This window comes from Neodiprion fabricii, chromosome 3, assembly GCF_021155785.1.
Source record: "Neodiprion fabricii isolate iyNeoFabr1 chromosome 3, iyNeoFabr1.1, whole genome shotgun sequence".
Taxonomy (NCBI): domain Eukaryota; kingdom Metazoa; phylum Arthropoda; class Insecta; order Hymenoptera; family Diprionidae; genus Neodiprion; species Neodiprion fabricii.
The window spans coordinates 30138598-30153534 of NC_060241.1; the positions used below are offsets into that span (position 1 = coordinate 30138598).

The 14937-nt window shown below is 42.4% G+C and overlaps 1 protein-coding gene across 3 annotated transcripts in view; it reads right to left on the reverse strand.

The window, feature by feature from the left end:
* Positions 1–14937, reverse strand: part of LOC124178186 (protein sickie) — a 176616-nt gene that overhangs the window by 98428 nt on the left and 63251 nt on the right. The window contains exon 1 of one of the 3 annotated variants that reach the window (XM_046561409.1): positions 8426–9112. The exons of the other annotated variants lie outside the window; for them this stretch is intronic. The gene's annotated coding sequence lies outside the window, so the exon portion shown is untranslated. Of the gene's footprint in view, positions 1–8425; positions 9113–14937 lie in introns of those variants that run through there. 3 annotated transcript variants of the gene reach the window in all.

Consider the following 14937-nt stretch of genomic DNA (forward strand, 5'->3'; position numbering starts at 1 on the left):
TGATGGTGTTAGGATTCATTATTTTTAGTCCGCGCATACAGGCTCCGGGCTATTTTCCCGTATAGTATCAACGGAAGAAATGGAATGGATGGAACGGAACTTCGGCAAAAGCATAGCAGGGCTCGTAGGCAATTGCCCAGAACCTGTTACACGATACTCGAAATTAAATTCAACTAATTCCGGTGACTGAGGCAAGATTTTCCGGGATTACGGATTACCGTTAATTGGGCGGTTTCCTCTCGTAATTTTAAGTGAAAAGGCCTGGGTGTTGAAAGAGCGAGTCGGAGTCGCGTCGATGCGACGGGTCCGTGCAGGAAAATTCATTATTCCGAAAGCCGGAAGACCCGAACACGTTTTGCATAAATTGTTGAGAAACAATTTCAGATAAATTTAATACCGAAGAAAATCAATTCGCTTTCGTATCTCAAAGGTTGGATGATTCGCGTTATGGGAACCAAAGAACAACCGGCACTCAAATACAGATTAAAAATTCTGGTCACACGGAACTTCGAATCGTAATACGACAAACAATTCCTCTAGCTGTTATACGCTCCTTGGGTCAGCTGGCGATCCGACGTTCGACCGCTGGAATTCCGCCAGTTGAGTCACACCAGAAGGACAACAAAAATTCGGATTCCGAGGCGTTACAAAGGGCGACAAAAACACAGATTCCAGAACGCGTTGCAGGCCACTCGACCTCTCTTAACAGTATCTGGAAACGAGATCCGGTACACCTGATTCCGTTACGCTACTTATTAACGACACGTCAACCTTCTAATTCGTTGTCAGTAAAATACTTGACGATATTTTGCACAATTAGCACGGCAACATCTTTGAACTATTTTGCTGCTGATTGTAAGATCAAGGAGGCTGCCTGCCAATTTCCTCCAACCCGTTCAAGTTTGCCGCAAGAAGAAAAGTCCTCGACAACAAAAAGGTCGCAAGGGTTTCAGTCCATTCGTACCTCCACGATATTTCACAAGATCCCCTCGTCGACGTTGAAGACAGCCTGACGGCTATGGTGACGAAAATAACCGATCCTAATGAAGCTCTGCTTAGGGCTCGATATTCTCGCCTGTGTCAGACGGAACGAGTCCTTAACACCTCGAACCGAGACGGAGCTGTCTTGTAGGAATAAGAGGAAAAGACGCGGAGCGTACGTACGCCGCGTGTAATAACCGAGGGAAATTTCTGCGGCGCCTAAAAAGCGTTTCAAATCTTGCTTGTCCAAATCGCTGCATCATGGTGGTGGATACACGGCTCCGGCTGTCTGTCTATCTGTCCGTCGGTCGGCCGGTTGGTCGGTCGTTTTGTCTGTTCTAGACTAGGCCTCGCTCGGCTAAGCTAAGTTATGTATATATTTAGATAGAGAGGTCTCGAGGCGCACATGGCCCGCAGGAAGCTGCTGCTGTTGCTCGTCTTCCTGATAAAAATAATGATAGTTTTGCTTCCTGAAAAAGGCGGAAGGCACGCGACTGCTAGACGCATAGGTAGGTAGATATTTACATATTATATACGTATATATACATACATATATGTTATTCTTTGCCATGTAGCGACAGTTGGACGAGCCATCGGTCATTACACTGCGACCAAAATCAGCGAACGAGGTTACGCAATGATGCGAATAGTGGTACTTTACTTTTTTTTCTCATCTCCCTCTCTCTCTCTTTCTCACTCTCTCTTGGGCATCGGGGCGCGAATCGAGAATGATAAGTGTGACGTCATCGTCGCGCGGGAACGACCGGGCAATAAGGAAAGGAACTGCAATTTACTTCATGGCAAAATAATTACAGGGACAGGCATGTGTGGGTTATACCGTCACACGCGATTTCATACGTATAACGTAGGTATACCGCAATGTCCAAAGGTGGCGAATTGCAAGTAATGATCAACAATTCCACGTGATGTAATCGCGACGCCTCCCGGTGTTAAGCGAAGATAATCCTCAGTATCGTCCAGCAATACTCGTCCTTCACATTTGAACGACAAATATCTAATAATTTTGCATATTACGTAACGCCGTACAGGTCAGATAATCGGTTAATTCGCAAACATTTAGCATCGTAAACCTTCGGAGGTTACTCAAGAGCATCGTTAAAAATCGGCCATCATCGGTTTACGTGGATTTCGATTGAAATGCAAGTTCGCCACGTCAAGCATCGTCAGCGTGGATTTTTTTTTTTTTTTTTTTGATTTTATTTTATTGTTTTGTTAATTTTTTTTAATCACCGTTGAATAAACTTTTTTTTTCTTTCTTAAAAACATTCTCATCGACAGAGGTATTTTGGTTGGAGAGTCACTCAAGGTCCGGCGCTCATACTTCAACAGTAATTCCTCGTTGCACATCCACGAATTTGAAAGATAGGCGTAATAAGAAGATAAAAAGTGAGTGCCCCATGAGTGCAGTCCCTGAGGGACGCCACGGGTATCTTGTTAAATTTATTCTCGAAGAAGGCGACACATGTACCACGAGATTCGAACGACGGTGCGCAGCTCCTGGTAAAAAGAAGCCTACCAACTATCGGAACCATAAATAATTGAATCGATCTCTTCGGCATATAGAGAACACTGATACGCACGTACTAATGTTCCAATGCGTACTTCGTTGTACAATACAATATTTTTTATTTCATTCGTGTAACTATAAAACATACAAATCGGTATGAGAATAACTACAAGCATGGCAATTCAGTTAGCAGAAAATTATACGACGCAATTAACAAATTAATAGCTACGTCGATGACTTGGACATTTGCGAAACGAAAAAAAAAGCTAAAGTTTAGACGATTGCATGTTCAGCTGGAGTGCAATAGCAATTACCAGATAATATCATATTTCGTAATACCCAACTTGACGAAACGTTGTTCGAACACTTGCAATCGATGATAGATTCACTGTACAGAGAATAGCGTCTGTGACGATAAAGAATGAACTCAGTTCGGAAATCCCGCTGTACGTGTATATCCTTTTTATCGCATTCAGGTGGTCCTCCTCCGAAGTCACGGAGCGCTTGTCAAGCAGCCGTACCGTTGAATACGAAAACGGGAAATGCGGACCCGAAGGAGGATGCAAATCAGAGGGCATCAGGAGGTCTGTGGGCCAGCAGGTGAGATCAGACGAGTGAACGAGCGAGCGAACGAACGAGCAAACACGAGCACAGGAGAAGAGGTCCGGGCTTCTGGGATCTGGGGTAACGGACCGCGGAATGTAACGGTGATGCTGTAATATTTGCAGCGCAAAAAATTGCCCAACGAAAAGCGAGAATATCCGTATGCGTAATTGATCGTGTAAGCGTCGAGTGCCAACATTGTTTATCGAAATAGGTAATGCCGAAATTTGATTCCTACAAATTCATCTGCGAGATATTATCCAGCGTCGTGTTAAAAAAAATCGTAGGTGAGTTGCCGATTATGTCTTATACCGAAAATTTTTGTACAAGTCTATTTTATAAGTTACAAAAAAATTACAATAATTTATTCGTGTAAGTACCGACAAGTTCCGGGGCCACTCGTCTTGTACGAGGCTTATTCGTGGCTCAATTCTGCGTTTCCCATTTCTCTAACGTTTACCACAAACTTTACACTTCTGACTCAAAAAAGAATTAAGATTCTTTGGTGTTTATTGGTATTTATTAAACGCATGTTCCGACCGACTCGGAACTAATCGCATAACCTTCAACAGTCTTGAGAAAATTATGTCGATATGAGGTGTGAAACAGTCCTTCATTGATTTTACCGTTTTTCCAAATCACTCGAAATTTTTCGCAAAGATGTAAAAAAAGAGTGTTAACCGAGCACACAATCAGCATCTGAAGATCATCTTATGATCAGACTTATTCTACAACTCATAGGTGAGTTTTTCGACATGGTTCTGTTAGTATTACCCACAATCCGTATTTTCAACGATCAAAGGTCGGTCGTAATTACCGCGATCAATTGAGCATAAAACGAGTTTCACCCAGCTAATTGACCCTTCCTCGTTTTCACATCGCTGGCTATTTTCGCTACAGTTTGAAGAGAAAAAAAATTAAATTATCAACCGCACGAGATTTGTTTTCGTCACTTAGGGTATCAAGTTTGCAATCGATACCTCGTTGCGATATCAAAGCGGCAAACAAGTGACGAGTTCGCTGAAATAGCTCAAAGAAAACGAGCATTGTATCCGCTAATGGCAGGTATGTAACACGGTCCCAACAATGAGACGAAATGCACACCGAAGAGACTGGATACACGTCACGTGGCTTTGACGAACGTGATGGAATAACACAGTATCGTATAAGCCACACCTTTCGTGCCCGTCTGTATATTTGGAACGACGAATGCCCGGGGCGCGAATTATCCGCAGGTAGCAAGGTAGATGAGTAAACACTGTTTACAGAAAGTAATTTCATCCCGAGTCGTTGTAGTAATTCGCATACCTACGTCCTCTTCTCTTTTTCATTCGCTTCAGAGATTGTTGGGCTACTTCATCAGCGTGTCGGTCAATTGCCCTGGGAATTCGACCTCTTGACGCGTTACGCGAAGAAAATGGTCAGTGGAATTTTCCTTCAAGTCGTTAATTTTCACCATATACAATTGCTGCATATCGACGGGAAATCTTATGGCAATATAAACTTGAAACGTGAAGTGACATGGTTGTAATCCTTTTTCGTTTCACGATGCACCGATCTATTATTCCCACGCACGCCTCACATGACACCGTCGGGCCTCCGGAATACATTTTTCAAATAAGATTCCATGAGATCGTGACATGGTTGTCTTAACGACCAATATGCCGTGGATCTTTCCTCGCTCCATTGTCGTCCAGACACTCCAATAAGTCAGTGGCACGAGTTTCGTTGTAGCATTCAACCGGCTATTCGGCCTTGACCATGCCAAAAATATGTTCACTTTCAAGCGTTTCAAAGCTTTCATAATTTATTCTCTCGCAAAGAGTATAGGTATACATGTTATGTTGCATATTGGCCCAGGTATGCAATAGTATGCATACGTGCCAGTGTGGAGAACGAGGGGCGGAGAGGGGAAGATCAGGGGGGGGGGAGGGATAATTAAGCCTTTCATCGCAACTTCACTGTATCAAATTCGCTCGAGTCCGTTTTGGCGACGGTGCTAACCAATGAATTCCGAAACATATTTTCTACAGCGAATGATGTTCCAATTGTTCGAGTCGTGGATGACGATGGTATTAAAAAATGTTGGAAAGTAATTGTCCAAGTTTTCAGATCAAAAGACATCTGCACGTCGTATTGAAGTAATGATTGTACGTCTGACGAATCGTCAATATATATACCATGTCGGATTATTTTGCATGCACAGAGGCACTATGTATCATTAATTTGAAATATAGGCCACAGAGTGAACAAAATATATGTCAGATTCGTTTAACTGATGAAAATGAAAATCTGCAACATTACACGCCGTATACCATGCCAAAAATGACTACAGCGACAGGATGTGGTAAGTTTGTGTAACTTTCGAAGAACGCGGTTGAAGGATTAAAGAGGTCCTTGTATTCTCGATGCGGTGATTAAATCAACGAAGCTCATACATTAAGTTCCCTCGCCTGTATACGTAAATATACAAATCTAAATACACATACGTATATATTTATAAGCACAAACGAGTACGCATACCAGTAAGCGTGCACGCCGAATGCTGAAATATTATCGTGGTGTGGTTCGAGCCGTGGCTGTCACGTCCGCCCGAATTGGCATATAATGCACGTACATGCATGTACGGAGTGTGGCAGCGAACGAGAAAGAGCCAAACCGAATGTATACAATTAAGTCACATGATAACGTCTTAACGAGACCGCAGAAGGCTTGGCTCGAAGTGCAGCGTTCACGCCAAGCGAGACGAAACGATACGAAAAGAGACGGGACGGGGACGAGAGGCGATATAAGCTGGATTATTAAATAACACGATTGGTTTCTCAGCTGCTTCTCGCCTCCTTGGCTTTGCATTTCGTTTCAATTCACATTTCGCACGTGCAATAATACTGCCAGTTATACGTACGCAGACTCTCATTATTATACGTATACCCGTGCCTATTCGAGTTGAGTCAATCGACTCGTTAGCCCTGCGGTGCAACCAAACTACGTACCTACTCGGAAAGGTAAGTGCATCGAGCTTGCTGCTGCTGGAGTGGCTGTCGAGGAACGCACGTGCCACGAGCCCTAGCGGCTAATTGTTAGGTGTACGGGTTGGTGCTGTTTTCCTTGCGGAATTCGCACGTGCACATGTACGCCTATAACTCGCTAGTTTTTCATCAATTTTCGTTCTACGGAAACCCGGCGATACGGTAAACTCCGACAACCAGTCATAACAATACGTGATTCGCACCAAGGACTTTGCTAAGAGTTACGTAAAACACAACGAGTCTGACTGACGGAATGAGGTTTGTTCGACAAAGAGATTCGCAAGGTTACGGAAAAAAAAAGAAACGAAAAAAAAAACAACGATCTTCGATGCTGGAAATGTTTTCAATTTTTTTTTTCCACAGGTGGGTAACGCTAATTCTTATCAGTATGATTCTTTTCAACCACCTTCGTGCAGATGTGATACACGCAATATAATATGATGTTCCAAAACATCGTAGAAATCAGGAATGAAAAAAAAGTACGAAGCTGAAGCTAGCAGCCAAGAAGGTTAAACTTTTTGGAAATACCAAAGTGCAGTTCAGTTTAATTTTCATAATTCTACAAAAGTATTGTATTGGATTCAGGGTATTTCACGAAGTCTAGATTTTCGGACATCACTATCTGATTCGAATGAACATTAGAACGTTTGGCTGTTAATTCTGGCTGGTAGCTTCAGCCTCGTAAAAAATGAGTTGCAGATTTTCGCCGAATTTTTGCATTATGCATAATAAGCGGACGGGTTAACGGATGCAAGAAAAGCCAATTCCTCCCGTTTACGAATCGTATCACGTGTGCTCGTGTATCTGGATCCAACCATCAATTTACTCCTGGCGATCAGCCAATTTGGTTGAGTTACCACAGGCAACGGGAGAGACGGGTAAATCATTAGATTACAACTCCGAGACGTGAATATACATGTGGACATATAAAGGACATAATACGCCTTGGTGTGAGAATCGTCACGTCTATAAAAAGAAGTAAGTCGATGCATGCATGGCAGGTTTGAGCGTTACGAATCGTTTCGAAAGAAATCATATTTATCTAGATTCCGTAGAAAAGCCGAGCTGCGCATGACCGAGTGTAAACTAGTGAGTCAGGTTATTTCCTTGTTCTCGGAAAGAGCTTGTAAATGCGAGAATAAATATCGGTCCTCTCTGCCCTCCTCCTCCCTCCGCATGTGCTCGTATTATCGTCGCGCACACCATAGAACAGGTCCGAGGATCGCCGGTCAGGTACAGATTGTCGAACATGGATTTAGAACACCTTAAAAACCGGGGTCCTCATTAGCCGCGTACCTCGTGCACAATCTACCAATGCATGGTACTTAAAGGTATAAGGGGGAGGGAGGGACGTGCCCGTAGCTATTGATCGTGGTCCGACAATAATCTATCTAATTATTGACAACCGGTCAATGCCTGGTCACCGTTCACTGCTTAACGAGTGTATAGCGTGATTTGGAAATACCCACGTGTTCACAATATGCACTTTATACACAGGCTGGTTGTTACACGTTTATCCGCTCCCTCGATTTACCGCAGTTGAAAATGTACGTTTGATACCGCGTAAAAGCGTTACCGTCAGCATATCAAATTTTTCAAATTCTATGAAAAATTTTTTCGACCGCTCTTGTTTACGTATTCGAATGGCTTATACTCCATGTAACTCACTTTCGGTAATCGATGGGCGATCACTGTAAGCACTGTTTACGACTCGAGAACAGTCTGTGTGTTTCACTTTTCAATCTCTTCAATCGATCTACGTGTTAGGTTACATTTTGAATTACATGTGACAGAAAAGTTAATAATCAATTCAAGTATTCACTGTCTTCATTATACTAGAAATTATGTATGCCACTTTTTTTTTAGACTTATAGTATCTTGCAACATTTGAAATCCAAAAGTGATTCGGCTATCGATAACGTCAAATATAGGTTTTTATTTTTCGCCTTTAACAAGCGACACTCAAGTAAATTAACAACTCGCGATGTCCTGACAGATCTGTTAGAAGAAGCGACTTTCTAAAATTTTGACCTCTGCCACAGTTTTGCCAAAACACGTTGATTTGAATAACGAAAAACCATAGAATTCCACAGTTTACACAATTTGTAAAGAGAACACGCAACCAGATATATACTGCTGTAATATTCTACATATTGCTTGAGAATTTTTTGTGAAGTAAAATTTCTAATTCATTTCCTACTGTTAAAGCAGCGTAACAATTTTTTCTGCGGTATTTCGATAGATTTTCACTAAACATATTGTATATTTTCCGCAATTCAGTTACCTGTATAAGCACGATGTCATCCTGGCTGCGAGGAACTAATTTCGTTGAAAGTTATAAGCTGAATTTGCGTAGTTTATCGGAAAACGCTTATCCTCAAATTTCTCGAGTTTATAAAGTTTGGCATCCAGTATCATTCGACACGACGACCAACTCGATTTCAATTTATTGATTAAAACACATATCGCCAATTCACCGTATAGAACTCCTAGAACATTGCATCACGAAACGATAAAAGTTTTACCAATGAAACACAAACTTATTCTTATCGTAAAAATTTATTACCGATTGGTATTTTATCTAATAGGAACACCGTCGTCTACCGGGTCTTTCTTTCTACCAAACAACGTTGAAATGTGTAGCAATCGATTCAGAGTCTAAGTACACTTCATTCTAACTGCACTGCAGGCACTGACGTAGCCGATGCAATCACCATCAAACTCTGGTCCACAAACTCTTAGCCAATGTTATCAAAGAGTTTCTTTAGCCCGAAGTCGAGTATCTCTCTCGTACCTACAATAACGCGAGCCAAATTTTGTGCAAAAATAAACTGCGCGTAGTGTGTTTCATTCGAATAAGGCGACACCGTCAAAAACAAAATCGTCAAATTTGCGCGGGCAATTTGAAAGCCCGATCGAGTCGGTTTGCCAATCGCACGCTTGCGGACCGTTGCGAAGAGATCGGACACAGCATCCGCGCTACTGGACCTCTCGCGATACACTAGCTCACGGTGAAACACTCGACTCTCAGGCTCAGGCTCCAATAAGGCTGTATTCTCTCTCTCTCTCCCTCTCTTATTTTCTCTCTCTACCGAGCACTTACACGCTCGGGGAACGGCCACGTGTGATAGTGAATAAAAGAGACTAGAGAGTGCGAGCGGGTCGAGTACGCACTACGGGGCATGGTAACGTAACGTGTGTACGTCACGTGGTCCAGGTACCGACCTACGATTGGACGTTTGATCGCGGTTCCACTGACGTCACTCGATCACGCATACACTGAGATTCCGTCGAGACACGGGCACGTTGGACATGTTGCACACGCTGGAAAGTACGGATACACCTTATAACTAATTCCCTAAAGCCCTGAGAAACCCTCAATAGGAAACATCCCCGCTGGAGTTCCTATCCCGAACACAATGCCCGGCTGATTGGATGAAATTTTTCAAAATATCCTTCCTATTTTCAAACTACACTATACCTACGTTTTTTATACACAACGAGGGTTTAATTTCTATACGGAAAACAGGGATGCAGGTTCTTCCCCATGACTCGCAATTTTGTTTCCTTTTTTCTCCGTATCTTTCATCGCTGCTTCGTGGTATGTAGATAATAGAAAACCCCCGTGGAGAATCTCTCAGGTACGATACTTGGCAGGAAGGAAAAGTGGTTGAGAAATATTTCTACTTGTGCATTTCTTAACAGTTTACGAAATTATTAAAGTCGAACAATTTTCACTAACTACAAGTGTCCAGTTTGCTATATATCTCTAACGCAATTAACTAAAACACGCAAGTCTATGTACTCGAGGATTTGTTTTTCGCTCTTCCGGTGAGTTCTCGGTGTTTTTAAGTCAAAAGCACTTAATCCACAGGTACAACATCCTGCCACAAGACGTGATTGGAGCACTCAGCGCTCCGCGGTCGTACAATACTCGAGATTGGGTTTTTTTTTCTTTTTTTTTTCATTTATACTTTTTGCCAACTTTTTACCATGCCTAACGACTGCAGAACCGGGCGGAACAGTACGTGTATAACTATACAACTGGAGAGCGAATAAAACAGTTTAATTGGTCCTGACGACTAATGAATTTACAAGTTACGACGACCGCAACCGACTCAGCGTCATCGAGAGGCTGTGCTGCTGGTGAATACAAGCCTCGAAATCGCGCTTAAAATCTGCACTAAGCGATCGTGAAACCCCTTGACCCTTCCTGTCTATTTCCCCTCTCTTAGACACGATCCGAAAAATATAAAAAAAAAAACTAGGATAAACAAGAACGTGTTTTTCTGTCTTTTTTCCGGTATATTCCAGGGAAGTGAAATGTTTTATGTACGGTTACCGTAAAACCGGCACCACAGGTGGCCTGGTTTCTCCCTGCACGGGGGTGTGGCAGACCCGTGACCGAACCCCTGGTGAAGCCTCCGTATTTCGACCACAAACGCTGTATACGTCCGCATCTCTTTATCTTATAAACGCTAGACGAGTTCCTTCTGGGTCCTATGTATACCTATATGTATTATAACAGAGGTAGACCTTAATCCTTGTGTCTACTTGGAACCTCTTCGGATTATAAAAATCTAGAAATATTGAGACCACCCGGTTGAAATCAAAATATTAATCAGATAACAAACGGTGTAGGACGACGACGCGCAGCCTGCACGACGCTACATGTATAAGTGGTCTAATATACGTTTATGGCGTTTCTACAACAAAACTTTTACGCGTGCATACACAACGACATGAGTATCTGTACATGTTCCATACACTTTTGCTCGAGACGAGATGAACCGAGAGAGATACAAAGAGGGATGAAATATAACCCTACAGAAATCACTGCGTGCTCCTTAAGTGCCACAGTTGAATGGGTTATACAGTGAAATACCCATGCTGCCAACACGCGCGGCATACGTGTCGAGATGGGCATCATTCGTGTCTACACTTTTCGCAATTTTGCGTTTAACCATCTTCGGGCCGATACGAACGAGAAAGAAAATGGAGGCTGTAAAAGTTATAAATTTCTCGAGAGTCTTATGAATGGCGGTTTTTAAACTGGAACTAGACAATAATTATGGCAATATTTTTGTCTCAAAGCATTCCTGGAAAATCATGAAATTTAGATTCAGGATCAACACTGATTGCAAAAAACATCGTCCAACAACTTCTGTACAAAATTGTCCCAGTTCAAATAGATTCATCAGAAGTTGAAAATTTTCATTACATCTTCACGAATCCTAACATTTCGTCAATCATTCGCCACTACTCAATAAGTCACGCATTCGGCAAAAAAAAAATACCTATACTGAAAAACCTGAAACAATATAAATTCCCATCGCGGATTTGAAGTCCAGCAGTAATTAGAAATCGGCTATAAATAATTCCAATATCAACACACCATTCTGCACGTTGGGATCGTGGCACAGACTTTCCCCATGGGAAATATAGAGAAAATAAAAATATCAGGTAATGAAAGACTGATGGAAAAATGAATAAAATTACGCGTCGGATCGAAAAGAGACACGCCTGTGGGTAATTTGAAAAATGACAAGGTGTACGTTATTTTTAGCCGTATAGATTCTGTCTGCACGTGTAAGTTTGAACGATGTACAACTTCGTGCGAACGGAGAACTTTTGCCCGTGAAAAAGAATAGATCAACATTCCTCGGCGTGCCGTGATGACTGCGGTATAAATACGGTAATTAATATCTCAGTCATAGACGTAGAAACAGGCTGTAATGCGGTTTACAATAGGCGCACGTTTCAACGAAGAAAAGGAAAGAATCGCAATTACTTGGAAGGTTACATACATCCTACAGAGGCAAGATAATTGCGGGTGGAGATCATCCCAAGAAATCACGTACGTAGAACTAATCGTAGATCTAGAGACACGTGTATATACGAGCGGGTTAACTGTACGACCCATCATCTAATCTCGGTCCCAACTCGCAACTGCACACAACACGAATAGCGCGACGCATGTAGCAACGAAATGTTCGGGGACCGCCAGTTGGTCCGTGAATTAATCCCAACAGTCAACGGACTGGATTTAATTAATCTCAATAAAACAGTTTTTCATAAATTAAGGTCCCCCGTCGTACGAACTGATCGCTAGACTTGGAATTGACGATCGGAAACTCCTACGCCTGTAGCAATGAAATAATTAACAACTAGGTACGGTGTTTAGGAAATTATTCAAATTGCCCTGCGCTACCTCAAGTTTATATCAGAGATCCAGACGCACTGTAAAGGGCACACCTACTCAGATCCGTTGATGAGGACGCGTCAAGTGGCTGGATATTAGGAGATCGCGTGCGCCCGCGCAGTAATTTTCGTGTTTCCTGAAAACTTGGGTATTCAACTAATTCTTAGACAAGTTAGAGAAACGACGACGTAACGGCGCAAACGAGTATATTTTTCATGTGGGATATGGTGGGTGATTTTTTCCTTCCATTTTCTTTCTTCTTCTTCCTCTCTCTCTCTCCTTCTCACTCCTAGCAATCTAAATAAATTACCTCGTTCAGTAGGCCATTATCTATGTAAGACCCACAACGATCCATGAGGTTTTAATATTCTCTTTTTCCTTCTTTTTTCATTCACCTTCCTCAATCAAATATCATTAGCGATAGAAAATACTTTTTGTATCATTTCTTTTTTCTTCCTTCTTCAATTTACAAAATTCAATTCCGTTACTCGATAAGTATCTCACACGTGATGCGAGTTCTTGAATAAATACATAACATCTACGAGTCGGGTCGTATCGATCCGTATTGCCGTCCAGCGTCAATTTTAATTGTTTTCCCGCGATTCAATAGGCCGACTTCTTCCCGAGGGACTTGAGAATCGATTACGTCCAAGAAACGAACAAATACTTGCGGTTGGAATACCGCATTCGATTTACCGATGCGCATCACGTGGATCTTCACACAGGTATGTTATACCAACTACTGCAGCAACAAGTCAAAGAAGGACTACCCACACCGCACTTTTTACTAACCTTGTACATACTCGTCTTTCCGACGTCGAATGACCGGTGAAAAATCGTTATCGAAAATCGGACCGGCCCGTTGAAACATGAAGTTAATTCCATCTTGGCTACGTTTGATCGGTTCACGGGGGTAAATTTCACATAGCATTCAATCGGTTCCGCATAACGATTTCATATGATACGTTATGCGGGTGTATCGGTTTATCAAGCGTTCAAAATCGTACTCAACGCGTACGTGTTTCAGAAAATATTTTGATAATTCGTCACGATATTAAACGGTCGAAGATCGATCGAAGCCGTGCGCGTCGCGGAGTTGCAAAAAAATCGATACCCGACGCCAAAGGTCACCGATTCGATCCGATTCGCTAAAAATATCGGTCCAACCGCGTCGAATTTAAGCACGCGGTTAAAAACGGCGAGACCTCGATTCTCCGATCGTTCAACTTCCTCTCGTTTCGTTTTTAATCTTCCATTTCTTTTTTCACAGACGCACTTCGTGCCTTATTCTCTCGCCGAGTGTGTCCCTCTGAAATTCGGAAGAGTGTCTCTGAATTCAACGATAATTACAAATACAGCTGTATAGCATTCCGGGTTAATTGCAGCGCAACGCAGCGTAGCATCAGCTGCGTCAAAAAGAGGAACTCTATAGGATACGAGCAGCAGAGAAAGTTCTTAGCGACGAGACGCGTGTAGCTACCGCAATTAACAATTTGTCTCTAGCATACTTTAGCATGCCTTGTACCACCGTATAAGCGTGCAGCGTCTATTGCTCATCAACCGCATAACTTACCATCTCGATGACCTTCCGTTGCGCTCTTTAACGATGTGCTTGCAGGTGCAACCCGCCGTTTCAACTAGTTTAACCGCATCGTTCGGAAGTCAGGTTTTACCGATTAATTTTACAAGATAACACGGTCCGAGGTTATCGCGATTACCTCTTACCATTTATCGCCAGGCAGTTAGGCTCCGAATCGCCGATTACGCGTAGAAACGAGGGGCAATTAGATCGACGCAAATCGCTCGCTCCAGGTCGTCATGCCCATCGATACTTGGGTACAGAGCACCGACTTTTTCATCGCAATGACCGAGTACAATTATTAGGATATCGTGTGAATTGTCCTGCAGAGCGAGGTACTTGCTATAATAATGTAATAACAAGATCGAAGTAAGCAAGGTTAACGTCACGAAACATCAGGAAGAAAATCATTTCGCAATTTTAAGATGACTTTCGAGGAGTTGGCTTTCGAAAAATATCGATATGTTTGGTGTGGTATGATTTACTTAATTTCAGATAATTCAGTTTTCCTGAACATGCGTCGTTACAGTAGCATTACTAGTTTCAATCATATATGTGATACACCGTTAAACTGCTCCAGACACGTCCAGACTCTAGACTTGACCATTTTTCCACCGTATTTATAAATTGGAGGAGAAAATTTGTTAAAGCTCTGGTAGTGGAGTTGACTAATCTTCGTGAGTCATAGGATCTCGTGAAATAGAAATAGATTACAGTAGTGCAGCTAGACCACTGGCGACTCCATAGATGACGTTGCCGTTCGTCCGCTCGTTCCGAAAGCTTCTCGATGTCCGATTTTTATTCTCCAACCTCAGGAGATATTTATTTCCACAAAATTAAACTTCCATGGTAAACATTCCGCGGACCTTTATCTTGCTATTTTCGTTCGCGCGATTTTTGTCAAATGAAAATCGATCCAAACTATCAACAAGCCAGGGGGACGAAGAAACAAATAAGCTCAATAGTTTCTCGGCTGCGTGTCACATCGCAGGGTAATTCAGTGCGTGAACCACGA